This window comes from Choristoneura fumiferana, chromosome 12, assembly GCF_025370935.1.
Source record: "Choristoneura fumiferana chromosome 12, NRCan_CFum_1, whole genome shotgun sequence".
NCBI lineage: Eukaryota > Metazoa > Arthropoda > Insecta > Lepidoptera > Tortricidae > Choristoneura > Choristoneura fumiferana.
The window spans coordinates 14,460,188-14,471,140 of NC_133483.1; the positions used below are offsets into that span (position 1 = coordinate 14,460,188).

General features: G+C 37.5%; 1 protein-coding gene across 1 annotated transcript in view; it reads right to left on the bottom strand.

Moving 5' to 3' along the window:
* The window catches only part of LOC141433424 (very long chain fatty acid elongase 7-like), a 64,460-nt gene extending 53,607 nt beyond the window's left edge, over positions 1-10,853 (bottom strand). The window contains exon 1 of the mRNA XM_074095458.1: positions 10,751-10,853. The gene's annotated coding sequence lies outside the window, so the exon portion shown is untranslated. The remainder of the gene's footprint in view (positions 1-10,750) is intronic.
* Positions 10,854-10,953: the final 100 nt, after the last annotated feature.

Genomic DNA, 10,953 nt, shown 5'->3' on the forward strand with positions numbered 1-10,953 from the left:
ATTAAACAGATATTAAATACAAGACAAGTTTAAAAACATTTTTTGGATCTAAAATAAGCACTTAAAAATAAACTTCACACTATTTAGGGGCTGTTTCGCCATCCATTATTTAGTGTTAACTGACGGTTAAATGTGATGCCGTCTATATTTGTTTTGTTTGAATAGACGGAGACGGCATCACATTTAACCGTCAGTCAACACTAATCAATGGATGGCGAAACAGCCCCTTAACCTATTTATTTTAAGACCACGTTTTTTATAATTGATTGCTGTAGGTACACATTTTATACATGGCGAAACTATAAGGGTTCCTTGTAGGCAATGATAGCTAAATAAACAGCCGGGAGTGCCATAGTTCGCATACTCTTCACAAGTCATACCGTAATTTTTTTCCGAATCATCGTTCGTCATAATATTTTTCCCATTGAAACCATAAAATTTTCTGAAATTTTTAAATTGTCATCCTATAGATTACTATAGGTTAGGATAGGTTTGTTTTATAACAATTCTGAACAATTATTGGATTCAATGAAAAAAGAGTTATGACAAACGATCATTCTGACAAACATTACATTCGGACTTTCGATAAGTATGCGAGCCGATTTTAGGGGTCCACGGTCCACCCCTAAAAAGCCACATTATCCCTGATTGAAACTGTTTATACCTATTCCGTGAAATCGTAAACATCACGCAGAACGCAGACAAATTTGTGGACAAAAGCTAGGAGAAGTTTTTGTTTTGTTCCCTTTTACGTATTAGAGAATTAGAATCAATGTTTAACCACTCTTTCGGCCTTCTCTATAAACTAGGTAGTGAAGCAAAACTGAGCAGAATTGTTTCTTACCGTTAATAAACACTTCGTCGCATTCTCCGACTCAACCAAGAACTTGTTTGCTAGAGTAAGGTTCATGACCAAATAACACTCCTAATGTCCTTCTTCAATTCTACAAACGTGACATGTCTATTACAGTTATAAAATTAGGTTAACATTTTTTTAAATATAATCGCGCAACGCGACTCAGCGGCTGCTCCGAAGACGAAGGGCTACGGATTAGCCCGAAACATGTCGAGCTAAACTCGATTTAAGACGTGAGTTATCCGGGTCATTATATTTAATATGAGTGAGTCTCACGGTAGTTTCATGTTCAAAATAACATTTTTTATTTGTTAACAATCATTAAATAGTCACATATTAAAATAAAATTTGAATAAAAAAGAAGAATACAGTCCAGTATATATAGTACGAGTACATCATCAATAATCATCATATATCAAAGGTACAACATATATAGGTATAGAATAACTTTCCTGCTCTAAATTTGAACTACTCATACTTACTTTAGTTTATGATACGAGATACGAGAATTATAATTTAGATGAAGTGAAAATACAACAACAAAAATACAACTTGGGCATGACTGGCAAAATCAAATGTATTAATCATCCGTTTTTGTAAAGTTGAACTTTGACCGGATTGAAAAAAAATCGAGAATCGAGATATGGGCAAATATAAGGCGGTGTCTGACGTACCAGTCAGGTGTTGCTGTCGCATCGTCCTTTACTAATATTTGTACTAGCATAAATTATCTGGATCCGTCTGTGTCTACAGGGGCCTTGGGCCCGTTGGCTGTTAACGAGCTCGTAACTGAACTTCATAGCCATATTAATGCATGATTCCTTAAGCCTTAAGATTCGGTTCATCTTAAAACCTCTCGATATTTTTTGCTTGAAGTGCAAATAACTTTGACCAGAGCCACTCTCGACGTAACTACGATATGTTACCAGTATTTTAAATTTGAGAATGTAACACATACATTCTGTCACAGACTTAATTTTTAACACGGAGACAGTTCGAGAACAGTAGGTAGGTAATATAAGTTATTTTATCCAAGGAGTAGAAATAGCGGTATAGTAACGGCAAAGTAGTGTGAGAAGGTAGTATTAACAAATTACGAGTACTCGTATGTATGTATGTATTTAAAGTAGAAACAAATTCACATTATTTACTCAACATATTTGATAAACAACTCATCCAATTCACATTAGGATGACGTCAATTTATCTTGTGAAGATATGTGAAATAATGTAATTGATGTTCACTTTAAATTTTAAAATTCTATTGAAATGGGGCCACAATAGTTTCAAATGAAAATACAATAAATTTTCCATGACTTAATATAGTTTAATAATTAGCCGAAATTGTGGAAAATTCTTATCGCCCGCTCACATTCATCTTAATTTATCTTAAAACGTCTTTTATAATTAAAAACAAAAAAATAAAAACCTGCCAAGTGCGAGTCAGACTCACGCACGCGGTTCTGTATAGGTATCTCAGAATAGTCCGAGAGCTGGCACCAATTTTTGGGTTGGTTAGGTATTTGAGGCAAGCTGAAAACTTGTCCCATACCTTTCCTATTATACCCCAACATGGAACTGAATTTTTATACCTAAGTATGTTGTAGGTGGTTGTAGTTGAATATTTAAAGAATTTAAAAAAATAAGCCAGACGATTTAGTCGGTAATATAACATTGCCAGGCGCGTGCAAAAATATTTAGCAAAAAATGTACAAATTGTATTTGAAGCAACTTGAAATTTTAATAGGGTATTTTATGACTAAAATATAAGATTTTAAAAAAGATATCGTAATATTTTATTAGATCACCTGGCAGCTAGTAAGTCCCACCAAAATGATCTATCTTTTTTTAAATCTTATTTTTTAGTATAAATACATACCTACCCCATAAAAATTTCAAGTTGCCTCAAATATTTTTTTAATATTTTTTTGCAAAATATTTTTGCACTTGTCTGGCAATGTCTAAATCCCGACTAAATTGTTTGTGTTATTTTTTTTAATTCTTTAAACATTCAAATACAACATATAAAAATTGCACATTGTCTCAAACATATTTTTGAAAAAAATGTTTTTCTTTAGATCACCTGGCAGGTAGAAAGTACCACCAAAATGATCTGTCTTTAAAAAATTAAGTAGGGGTTGATTTAGCCCCGCTACTAACCAGCCAGGTCTGCAGTTCCATGTTGGGGTATGATCGGAGAGGTATGGGACAAGTTTTCAGCTTGCTTCAAATACCTACTCAAAAATTGGTGCCATCTCTCCTACAAGAATGGCAGTTCAGCGCTACGTACGAATTTAACCACAAAATTAAGCCGGTTGCAAAGAAATGCAAAGACAACCTCGCACTACCATGACCAAAGACTTCGTGCTTGCTCTACGATTCTTATTTATTCCTAATCTATTATAATATTATGGACCCATCTTATCTGAGACGAATAATATCTATAGCATTTACGTGTATCATGATGATCAATGATTGATTGTTCTGTTAAACAAGTTTTTTAAAAGCTAGAAAAGTTAGAAAACACTTATACTTGTCTTGTTATGGTCAAAATTCTTGACGTTCTTAAAAAGATCGAAAATCGAAAACAGTACCAGTTGTTCAAAAAAAAATTTTTTTATTACGTTTCCCCTCGTATAGTTTCATTTAAATATTAACAACGGGTGTCTGTCCACATTACGTGTATCTCTGTCGGTTTAATTGTTTGGTCCCTGTGCTGGTGCTTTAAATACTTTTGTTATACTTGTGTACCTAGTCGATTGAAATTCTAACAGAATGTCTGTACAATGACTAAAAAGATGCTGTGCCGAAAAAGTCGTTTAAATAACCATAGGTAAAAAAATCAGAAAGTACACTGTCGGGGCCATATTCAAAATTTACTGCCATGAGCCGCGGCCATTTTGAAAAAAACTCCGTTGAGTGTCGGACGACCGGCGGACTGCTTAGGTATCGTAGATTTCATTAATAAATATAAACCGTTAGAACTATATCTGCCTTGCTTATTTTTGCAACATGCGTTCGTAAATAAACAAAAATGCCATTCATTTCATTTCATTGTGAACGGCCGCGACAAGACTATGGAAGAAAATTTCGTTCTATCGTTCACTCAAGTTTTACTGTGACCGCTGCCGAGCGCTAGTATTTTTGAAAACCTCGTAAGTATTATATTATTACTTGATAGTGAAAGACTATAAAAAACCTTTGTTTCGTTAACAAATTAATATTTTACGAATCAAATCAGTATTTTCTACAATTAAAGACTGTCCACAATAAAATCCGGGCATGCCTGATCTGGTGTATCTTTGTAATGAATGCTAATTTTCAAGCAACACTTTTTTGTAATAGTCCGTGGTTATGAAACTACATAACAAAAATATAATCATAATAAAAAGTTAGGGCGTCTGTGAGTTTTAGGTTTATATATTAGTTTGTGCCTAAATTATTTTGTACAGCGTCTTCTGACGGTCTTTTTTAGGTTTTTAGGTAAAGTTTATATATTTTTTTAAATTGGATAATCCACTTTATAGCTTATAACATTTTCTTTTCACGGCAGCTAATATTTTTCGAATTGACTTCAGATTGAGGTAGTGGAAGTGTTTTATCTTTGGTGAATTTGCATTTTTGACAGAAAAATGCCTCCCATATAAAAACTACTTTTGGTGCTTGGATTAGAAAGTTTTCCCGACTCACCCAAGTAGAACATCGTGATTTTTATTGGAAAGAATATCCTAATGAGCGTAAAACAGCTTGTGAAAATATGAATACAAAGTTTAAAACGAGTGAAGATCATCAAAAAACGCTGTACAGAGCAATTTAGGCGCAGTGAAATACATAAAGCTAAAACTCACAGACGCTCCAACATTTTATTGTGATTGTATTTTTATTATGTAGTTTCATAACCACTGACTATTACAAAAAAGTGCTGCTAGAAAATTAGCATTCATTACAAAGAATACACCATATCAGGCATGCCCGGATTTTATCAAGGACAGTCTTCAATTGTCTTATTTCGTAATTATATTTATTTTAATAAACGACTGAGAAACATAACCCTCCTTCTTCGCAGTCGGGTAAAAATTGGGTTGTCTGATATTTTATATATGAATATGACTAATAAAATTCTCAGAAATTGAATGTGTTGGTGATGGTTTAGCATAAAATGGAGTATCTGATTAAATTACAATTAACGCAATTCAACTGTGTAAGGCTTACATATATAAAATTAAAATGGTTTTTTTTGTGATACCTTTTATAACATTTGCGAATTCGAGCTTTTAATTCGCGGGCGGCCATGGTTCGACACATCACGGAAAGCCGGGAGCCGGACGCCCGACACCCGAAAGGATTGCTTGCGCTGAAATAAAAATACTAGACAAAAATTGCCATTTTTATTTAGGAAAATACACAACGCTATTATAATTTGAATGTTGACAGTTCTAACGATCTAGGTGAAATTCGCTTTGTTAAAGGTTTTCAGGGATGAACAATCGACCTAACTTGTTTCCTCACCTATGCCAAGGTAGGTAAGATGTAGCAAATGTGAGGTAAGAAGATGTGCTAATTTCACATCCGATCTTTAAATTGCCGGTGACCCAAGGATATTCATTCAAACGAGTTAGAAACATGTTTAACACGTTATAATGTGACATTTGGGTTCAATAGAACGCTGCCTAAACATTGAAGGTAAAGCTAAATTAATAGCCTCCCTTTTTTTTGAACTATGGTGTTATCATTCGATTCGAGTGACAAAAAGCGCTTAATGACCTATTGTTTTTATAAAACAAGAAACGGACAAGGGGTGACCTAATAGTATAAGTAATTTATTAAATCAGGCGTTACTTTGCGGAGGTCCGTATAAGGTTACGGCAACTATTTAGACACCCACTTTGACAGAGGGATCGCAAATGCATTACATTCCTGGAGGACTAGAGTAGGTAGGTACGTCGAGTACCCGTTTCCTCGGCCATTTTTTTCTTTTAATAGTCGGTTGGAAAATCACCCGAACAATCTGGCAAATCAGCTGTCAAACATCGCAAAGGACTGAAACGACACGACATACAAAATGTCAGATTCACAAATGAGAGATTCAGAACTGCTCCCGCTGGCGCTGGGGAGGTTCTGGACTCGACAAACACACTCAACAAATCCGCTTACAGGCGTGTCCAGGATAAAAATAAAATCTTTAGCTGGGGTTCGAACCCAAATATCGCGACTATGCGCACTAAGTTACTAGACCACCGGCAATCGACCAACTTCCCGGAAATCGCAATCATTTCTATACTCCAGTAGTGGCGAGTGGCGCCATCTATCGCAACTATGAAGAGCCACGACTCTTCTGTTCCAAATTGATTAGGTATATTATAAAAGTGTAAGAAACGATGTTCTTCTTCTATTTTAGCAGAAGGTAAACTATGTACGCTTGCTCAACGAAATCTATTTTTTTAACGAAAAAGATTTTCATAAACACCGAAGAGTTTTCAATCCCGCTTCTCGTGGCTATACGCGTGAAGATGATGCGTCCTACCAACTGGACCACCGGGGCCCCAACAGCACTGCTTGCTGTTGTTTACCAACAAAGGTTAGCAAAGATTTAAGATGGTATAGGTAGCGAACCGGAAGTAACAACTTGGAACAAAATCCCATTTTACTCTACTCACGTTAACGAACTAGTACCTACTGGGAGAACACGGCCGCACATGACTAGTTTGGCGACTTTAGTAGCTTATCTTGTGTACTCTCAGGAATAGGCCATTAACTTGAACAGTGTTTAAAAAAACGGTACCTAAACTTTCGAATGCCGGCCGGGATTAGCTAGATTAGCATACTTGATAGGTACCGGAAGTCACACGCTGGCGACTGTGCCCCAACGCGAATAAAACGGAGGTTTGCTGTTTCCATCTGTGCAATAGACTGGCGAACGCAGAGCTGAATGTCACATTTAGGGGGGACGTGCTTAAACACAACCCTAATCCCAAATATCTTGGCGTCACCCTCGACCGAAGCCTAACCTACAAGACCCATCTCGGTAAGGTTGCGGCTAAGATTAGGACTCGCAATAATATAGTGCAGAAACTGACGAGCACTACCTGGGGCGCCAGCGCTGCGTGCCTCCGAACAACCTCCCTCGCACTGGTATATTCTTCAGCTGAGTATTGTGCACCTGTGTGGCTTAACAGCGCACATGTCTCAGCAGTAGACTCGCAGCTGAACCACACCATGCACCTAGTAACAGGATGTATGCGCCCAACGCCCACGCACTGGTTGCACTCAGCAATATTGCTCCGCCACACCTGCGCCGAGAACAATGCCTCCATCGCGAGCTGGACAAATTATGCGGGGACTCAACCTTACCTGTTAATAAAGACCTACCTGCGGCAATCCAAAGGTTATAATCTCGCCACCCACCAGTATCCAAAATACACTCCAGAGACCCTGCCTGGGAAATGCGGAACGCTTGGCTCGGACAGACAGACAGACAGTCCCGTTGGCACCCTTTGGGTACGGAACCCTAAAAACAAAATTAGCGTCAAAAAAACAATGCCTAAAACTGTAAGTAAAAATACCAGCTATTTCAGTATTAAAGGACTAAATTCATTAAAATAAGTAAGTACCAAACTTAACACCCACAAGTCATTGTTGGAAATATAGGATCATGAGTATGATTGTCTTCTTTTACAGTGTCTCAAATGACTTAAGCGACATTGATTAATAGAGTATCTGTCAAATCTTATTTTATTAATTTGGCTCTTCGCTTCCGCCTTCTCTTCCCTTATGGACGCTGCTCGCTACCGTACGTGTGCTTAAAGACTGTGTTGATAAACCTATTTTCATCTCTAGTATATAAGTAATATTCATGTGTACTATATGCCGAGACATAATACAGCGGTGAATATAAACGTGTGGAGTTTAATTCCAATCCAATCAAGAAATCCTGTTGGCAATAACTTCCATTGATCTACTGCACTGATCCAGGCTCTAACAGTCATGTCCAAACGACTGCGTGTTGCGTTGGGATCATTATCGACTGTCGATTCGATTAAAAGGAGAACGAAAACGCAACCATTGTTCGTTTAGGTATGGCCTTATTACCTACTTGCAGGCCCCTCTTCCCCACTGGGCACACTGGGCACGTGCCCAGGGCCCCGCGATGTATCGGGGCCCCCGGAGTCTCTACTCGTTACCAAACGATAACCGATAGCTATGCTCCACTCTCGCTTGAAAATCAGGCTTAGGTACCGAATGCAGCATGTTGTGCCCAGGGCCACTAATAGGTGAAAGAGAAAGACGGCCCTGATTACCTGTTAGAACCTCGATACAGTAACTCTTCATACAAAGTTTTCGGCCGACATCGCGACAGTTGAAACGATATCGGATAAAACTTTGTGCAGCATTACAACGCTGCATGTGAGTTGCGTGTTGCATACTTTTTGGTCGTTTTCCATTCGTTTTCACTGGCCGGTTTTGTGCTGGCTGTATATGTCTTGATGCTATGTAGTTGATTTTTGGTTTGAATTTTGAAATTTAAATTTGTGTCTTGGCTGTTCCTTTGGCGTTTTTGTTTCGGAGTCATTCTTTGAACATTGGTTGTTGAGTGCGGAACACAGATTGCAGTCCTGAAGAGCTATATTTTTATGGAAATTATAACCAGTTATCAGTCTTGGTTTTTGTGCTTAATCATCTGTGCCTTGGTGGAGACGTTGTAGAAGTGTCGCTAGTTGGTGCCACAACCGTTTATTTACTAATTTTCGATATATTTCCTGCTTTCCCGTGCTAAGAAGCACTTTTTCCTGTATCGCCGATTTTCCATCGGGTAAGTGTATATTTCATTGACGCCTAGGGTCGTTTAAGCTAGGTTATTTTGCTTTGTTGTGGGCTAATTTATAAAATTCTTTCCAGCCCGACCGTTACCCCGGCCAGCGTGAATCAGGTGTCGTCTACCGGTTCTTTTTTCCGTACGCCTGGTTGCGGAAGATACCATCCATAATCCATAGCCTTGCAGTTTTACCACGCAGGCTTTTGAGTCCCGTGCATGCAAGAGGAAGGAAACTTGTAGTGACACGCTTTGGTTCGAATACGCATTTTGTTCAGTGCCTACTTTTCTGATTGCGCAAGATTTTTATACGTTAGGCTTCTCAAACTTACTTCAAAGTGAGTAATGTTACCTTTTTTTTTAGGCAGGTAACTAGTTTCTACTTTCATGCATGAATTTAGTCATAACTAGGATTTTACAGCCGGATTTAATCGTAAAGGGTACATTTGCTCCTTATGTTTTGAGTGCCTTGCGTATTAATACTCATTTTACCTTTTCAAAATTCAAATTCGAGGCTTCTCAAAAGCGCTTCCGTTTTTCCGGACTTATTCGGACACTATATTTGTTCGGCAGTAATTTGATAAATTCTCTGTTCCTGATACACTTATTAGCCATTCACTGTTCCGCCTCGCAATGCGTGTTCTATCAATGTATTGATATTTTTTACACAACGTTTTATAGGCAGTTTTATGGGTCTTTGTCTACTTATCTCTGGGTACAAAAAAGTCTGATAAACATTTAAATTTAGTTATATACGATGTTACTTGACTTGACGGTCAATATTTTGATGAGCCAGGTCAGGCAGGATCTATCTATAATATCTACATAGACTGGTCCAAACAAGTGAATTGCATAAAAACTACATTTGACCCAAAATTACAAAATTAGGTACAAATTAAGAAGTCTTATTGGTGAACCTAAAAGCCGTGGTGGCCTAGTGGTTTGACCCATCGCCTCTCAAGCAGAGGGTCGTGGGTTCAAACCCCGGCTCGCACCTCTGAGTTTTTCGAAATTCATGTGCAGAGTTACATTTGAAATTTACCACGAGCTTTGCGGTGAAGGAAAACATCGTGAGGAAACCTGCACAAACCTGCGAAGCAATTCAATGGTGTGTGTGAAGTTCCCAATCCGCACTGGGCCCGCGTGGGAACTATGGCCCAAGCCCTCTCATTCTGAGGGGAGGCCTGTGCCCTGCAGTGGGACGTATATAGGCTGGGATGATGATGATGATTGGTGAACCGCCTTCTTGTCGAGGCGCGAAGCGCCTAAACTACTTACCTATAGAAACAGAACAGGGGCCCTACTAAACGACGATCCGTGGACTCAGTCCATAAATTTTACGGTTTTTATTATAAGTAAATGTATGTACCTAGTGCGTACATAATTCCCATGCCCATATTAGACTACCGTACCTATATAATTATCTACTATTAAGTAACCCAAATATCATACACAATACAATTTATAAAAAAATGTTCAACGCAGAAATTTAGCAATAAATGTTTACTAGGTATTTCTATTTTCAATTTTACTTGCATTGACAAACATTTGCAACTTTTAGCGCCATCTTTTGTCGAGTAGGATTATGAATAGTAAAGCAATTCACCTCAACAAGACTTCTACCGACATCTATCTTAACTAAGCATCATTACTAAGCCAGTTTTTATTTGACTCGAGCTAACTTTACTAGTCGCTAATAGATGTCAGATGTCAGGGCACTACTAATAAATTAGCTACTTAAAAAGAAAATTTGTTATAAGTTTTATACACCGGAAGGAAATACTCAAAACTACGAAAATTCTTCCCGTTATTAAAATGTTCTGTTGATTATCAAAGGTACTTAATTTAAAAGCTAAAATAATTAAAAAAAACTGTTCGACATGTGGAAGCGTTCATGAGGCAGAGTAAAATAAAAAATTGAGACGGACATGGATAGTACTTTTTCTGGTTTCTGTGTTATAACAACTGCCTTCACCTAAAATAATTCGACCAAACCGAGCATCAAAGAGTAGTATCCAAGCATTTACTACTTAATTATAACGAGGAAATACTTAGTCTGTGACTAAAAAAAACCTACTTACTTACATGTAAACTTAGATGCTTGGCGTACATTCTTGTATTTCTTTCTTGTAGATCTATACTGATGTCACTTAGTTACTTCTAATTACTATAAAACAATAGAATTTCGGTTATTTTAAATTTGGGGTACCTCTCTAAATTCAATTGTTTCCAATAGCAAAATTTCAGTTGGTCGGTCATACGACTTTGACAAATGAAGTATGACAGTA